This window comes from Paramisgurnus dabryanus, chromosome 16 (genome assembly GCF_030506205.2).
Source record: "Paramisgurnus dabryanus chromosome 16, PD_genome_1.1, whole genome shotgun sequence".
Classification (NCBI taxonomy): domain Eukaryota; kingdom Metazoa; phylum Chordata; class Actinopteri; order Cypriniformes; family Cobitidae; genus Paramisgurnus; species Paramisgurnus dabryanus.
In genome coordinates this window covers 2999423-3005422 of record NC_133352.1, presented here as the reverse complement: position 1 = coordinate 3005422, position 6000 = coordinate 2999423, and positions in this window count along the sequence as shown.

Here is a 6000-nt window from a genome sequence, read left to right as displayed (position 1 = left end):
AAAAGATCTCTCTGATTAATTGGGCTATTTTAAATGCAGACATAACTGTATTGATCTCAGAGTCTTCTGTTTTAATTGTTAAACTTCCTTCTGTTAACCTTTCTTTGTCAAATCAAATACACTCAATAATGACTTTTCAATATCAGATAGAGATTTCAGGTTCCACCAAAATTCAATGTTTTCAGTAACAACTGACATTCAATCATGGACAATATTTTTCACACAGGATAACTCTTACCCCTAACTTTCAAAATCAAAATTCTCATATGGGTTTAATAAAATGCAGAAATCCTCTTGGGTTGTTCTAAAACAATTCACTTATGGTAAATCCTTACCATGCAACAATTAATAAACACTTTTTTAACTTTAAGTTGGACGAAGCTTTTTCCCTTGTCTCTCCCGTGTTTATTTGATAGAGTAATTTATAGTATCATAGTTCATCGATAAATTACCCTTAAACACTGTGTTCGTGTCAAAGAATACTTTATAGTATCATAGTTCATCGATAAAGCACCCTTGAACACTGTGTCCATATCAGTGAGCTCTCTATAGTATCATAGTTCATCGATAGAGGCACTCATAAACACTCACTCAAGCAACCCATTGGTTTTTCCCTCACTCCAGTCTCTCTCGCTCACCCTCGTTTGCACGTTCTAAGCTCCTTGGAACATAAACTATGCAAACTCTTCGTATTTGTTTCACAGAGCAATTTATAGTATCATAGTTCATCGATAAATTACTCTCAAATACTCATTTAAGCAACCCACTGGTTCTCCCTCAACAAAAATCTTCTCTCTTATCTCACTTTGTTTCGTAACTTAACCAGTTACACCAAGAAACTGCTCACAATCAACCCACTGGTTTTTCTTTCCTTTAAAAAGATATATCCGTACTCATCTCAGATACTCTTATTTAAATCAGCCCACTGGCTTTACAAAATTTAGTTTCAAAATTAATGTTTTAGTTTGAGTCCATAAAATCAACAAAATTTAGAATAATTAAATGCCCTCTTGGCTATTAACAGTCAACGCCCTCTTGGCTATGTTAATATTATTTTCCATCAACTGTTTCACAGCTGGGTCCTCTTGACCCTCAGATAAGAGTACACTTTACTCGGAAGACCAGGTTTCCCTATTAGAGATAATTTATCTTGTAATATCATCCACAAGTCCCTTCTCATTAATAACAATACTAGTTCGTTTATGAGTTACAGAGAGAATTAAGGAATTCAAATGAAAACGCCAGGCTGTCTGTGTTTTCCAAACAGAGTCAAAAATCCCATCAATGCAGGTGAAAAAAATGCCATAACGCTTTGCTTACCTTAATTTAAGAAGCAAGCGGCTGGCCAGCCTTAGCAGTTTAACACCCACAAAGACGAAACAATCGACTCAGGTTGGAGAACATCTCCCCCCGACCGTGAACGGCCTCTAAACGATCCCACTCGGTTGTCCAATGTTCTCTCTTGTAACCCTGCTCGCAGCGCCAAAATGTCGTGGATTTTTTCAGGAGAATCAGAGACGGTTGAGATGTAAAATTCTCTTCAAAATATTTTATTAAAGAATTGTGTCAGACAGCTTGAAACACAATACTGGTCATAGGGTGTATACACCTGCATTGGTAAAATGATGATCACAATGACTATGACAATGACCCCGTTCTGAGTTTTTCAGTGATTTAAATAGTGCCCCCGTTTTAGTAGCCCTCCCATTCGAACAATCTGTTTGCACTGTGCCTGTATCTTTGCAACCTTTAAGTTGCTACACAAAAAGACAGCCATTGCTGGTAAAACACAATGCCTTTGTTTTCTAATGCGTCATAAAGCTATCTTGCTATTCTTACCAAGGTCACACGTCCCCCATCCCGGCCTAGCTGTGGAAAAACACTGTCATGTGCAAGCATCAGAGAGACAACTTAATTCATTTAGACCTCAACCATAAAACACATTAAAAGTATACTTTATATAAAACATTTATACTAAGCTTAAGATAAAACACTCAAAATTTCTCCACCATAATATCTCCGCACAGCAAGTTTATTAAACACAGGATCACTCGCATGTGCACACGTTTACTGCATTCAAGATCAACACATGAGGTAATGGCGGCGGCTGTAAACAAACACATTGATAAGTTTATCACGCTTGTCCCTTGTTGTGTTTCTACTATAATGATTACAAAAACACAAATAAGAGTCCAGACAACAATAGGCAGTTGTTCTTTTGAGCTTTTTACTGCACAAAAGTAAACCTCTCGCTGGCAAACCAAACACAAACCCTGTGTTCACTTTATGATGGCCAGACATATATATATATAATGTGTGTGTGTGTGTGTGTGTGTGTGTGTGTATTTACATTATATTGAAAAGTAAACCTTATCATGTTTTTACAACAGAGAAAGTTACATTCCTGTTGAACATCCCCACAAGGCTCATTATGTGGCTCATTATTCAACTCTTTTGTCTCAGCTGTCAATCACTGATTATTCAGGAGCTTTCCCGCCTCCACGCATACAGCCTTTCCCAAGCAAAAGTGTCTTAGAAATTGTAAATCAATATCTTGCTTTATGTGAATGAGTAGGCCGAATGATTTTCACATCATTTTGAAGAAAAAACTCTAGACTACTAGATCCTGTTTTGAAAAGTCTTGGGAAAACATGTTTAGAATTAGTTTTGTTGACTTATATCAGTGACTTAAAAATTTTGCTTTTTCAAAAACCACGCATAAAAAATTTTCTCTCAAAAATACAAACATGTACATACATGTTGATTATATGATATTGTAGCCCAGTTTGTGATGAACACAGTGTTATGAGACTTTTGCCATTAATATGTTTTTAAGCAACTGAAAAAAACACAAATGTCAGTGCATGTCAAAACTTCCCCAGGGCCCTAACAACCCCTTAGACCCCAGAGGGTTAAGAATAATGTTAAAAATGTGTTGTTTTCATTTTTATTGAATTTTTTTTATTAAAACCTATAAAAGCCTTTTTCTTTTTCTTAGTCATAGAAGTACAAATAGCAGGCTTTGAATTGCTGTCCTAAATGTATTGATATCCTACATAATCAATGTAATCTCTTAAAATAATTTGCAAATATGCAAGAAAAGGTTTGTACTCTAAAAATACAAACAAGAGATAAAGGATTTACAAACGTGCAGAGAGCCGAAGTGTTTCAGCACTAGAACAGCGCCATATGGGATTTTTTACAAAGCATTACTTAAAATGTTTCTCATCTCTCTCACCATATCCATAGGTACAGTGTTCACAGAATCCTACTCAATAGACTAGAAAACTATGTTGGCATCAGTGGTCAGGCATTAGCCTGGTTTAGATCGTATCTAACCAATCGATATCACTTTGTTTATGTAAATGAAGTCCTATCACTCCCCCGTTAAATACGGCATACCTCAGGGATCAGTTCTAGGCCCTATCCTATTCTCGTTATATATGTTACCTCTAGGAGACATTATCAGGAAACATAACATAAGTTTTCACTGCTATGCGGATGATACCCAGCTTTACATCTCGTCACATCCTAGTGAAACCCACCAGTTTGCTAAGTTAACAGACTGCATTAGTGATATTAGGGACTTGATGGCACATAACTTTCTTATGCTAAACTCCAATAAGACTGAGATACTCATTATTGAACCAAATCACTCCAAACATAATATGTCAGATTACAAGTTGCCCATAGATGGCTGCACGGTGGTGCCATCTTCCACGGTTAAGAATTTAGGCGTAATGTTTGACAGCAATCTATCTTTCGATAGTCATATCTCCAATGTCTGCCGCACAGCATTCTTCCATCTTAGAAATATCTAAAAAATACGCCATATGCTGTCTGCATCAGATGCAGAAAAGCTTATCCATGCTTTTATGACCTCTAGAATAGACTATTGTAACTCGTTACTTGGGGGAAGCCATGCAAATCAGGTAAACAACCTACAGCTGGTTCAAAACGCTGCAGCAAGAGTGCTTACTCTATCTTAAAAGTTTGACCACATTTGTCCAATTCTGGCATCTTTACACTGGCTACCAATAGTGTTGCTTTGTCAACGAAAAGTATGACAAAAAATAGTCGTCAACTAACCTTTTTCGCGTGATGAAAACGAGACGAGATGCAACGAAAATGCTGGTCATATGACGGGGACTATAATAAAATGTAAAATGCAATATTGTTGATGAATAAAACGAGACTAAAAGTGGTTTACAAAATAAAAACTAAGCTAAAATGTCTCTTCATTTTCGTTGACCAAAACGAGACGAGACAAAATGTTATAACGTTATTTCGTCTTTTACCCATCTCCGCGCCCCGCCACCTGACTGCAGGTGATCACGTGTGTTGTTGGCGCTGTGCAGATCAAACATAACATGAAAGTCCCGCGAGAGCGAGTAGAAAGCATGCGGAGCAGTCTGCTCTTGTGATTCTTTGATATCATACGCCGTTTGCACATTAATGAGCATTTCAAACAGTGTACGCGGCAACCGCGAGTGTTCCTTTTCAGTACAAGACGTGCAGAGAAACGGGGCGGTTACAGAGGTGAAGTGGAGTTGGTCCACACGCCTTGCTCATGCACTTAAGATCCTCTCCCTTTTACGGACACGACTCTTCATGGCAGTCGCTGTTGAAGATAAACACATTTCCACTAATTGCTGCACAAAACGCTTCCACTACATGAGAAAAGTTGTAGCCGCGCGGGGATTCCGACCGAGAAGACGCAGCATTCTGGCTCCAAATGTAAAAGAAAAGTCCAAAATAAATCCCGTGCATCACTTTCAGGTCAGTTCATCAAGCCTGTTAAAATGTATAGCTTTGATTGCTGACACCACCAGTATAACAATGTACGAATTTATATCATGAAACAGTTTTTTAAATGACATTGTGCTGCGTTGCGTTTTGAAACATTGTAAAGATATCTATGCTAAAGACATTCGTTGTTTTGTATATGCTTCACCTATTTATTATTTAAATGAACAAAACATACTTAGCTGAATACTTGAGTATTAAATCAATCAAACACATGTAGCCTACTATTGAGAACATAACCATACAGTACATATCAACTTTGCTTTTCTTAATAGACATCTGCTGTTTTGTTTTCTTAAAGCTGACTTTTAATTTACTTACAAGAAAAACATTTAGTAATTCTCCAAAATTGCTTGGATTTATACTGACATTTAAGATCATCTTCGTCACATCAGATTAAGCCAAGTCCATTAGCTACACAGGTACAGATGCAGAAATATAAACTATAATATATAATTGCATATTTGTATGATTGTAGTTTGTGCTTGTGTGTGTGTGTGTGTGTGTGTGTGTGTGTGTGTGTGTGTGTGTGTGTGTGTGTGTGTGTGTGTGTGTTTGCTTAGACTACTTCTGTTTTAGACTTTTAGTCCCAGGGAGAGTCAGCCAACTTTGGCTTAACTTAGCACTTTACTGTATAGGTTACATTATTAATACGCTCGCTTACACGGTTTATCCTTAGCCGCTATATTCTACTTCTTATACTATGTATTGATTTTCAGTGTTCTACTCTACATCTACTCATGTAAAGCTGCTTTGCAACAATTAACAATTGTGAAAAGCGCTATATAAATAAAATTGAATTGAATTGAATGTAGACTCTTACGAACAGTCAAGTCACTCACTCAGAGGATAGTAAAATAAATATCTATTCAAATCAGAGCATCTTTCATGTCTGGAATGGATGTATTCTTGAGTCTATAAGGTAACAGTAATATAACTTTTGTTTGAAATGGGTTTGGCTAAAAGAAAATATTTTGTCTATACTACTACTATTATACTATATGGGTTAAATAGAATTGCATTACTAAAAAGAGACTAAAATACAATTTCACTGACTAAAACTAGACTAAAATGTCATCAGTTTTCGTCGACTAAAACTAGACTAAAATAGTCATGGATAAGTCTGACTAAAATAAGACTAAAATGCCCTGACTTTTAGTCAACTAAAACTTGACTAGACTAAAAGAGTATGAA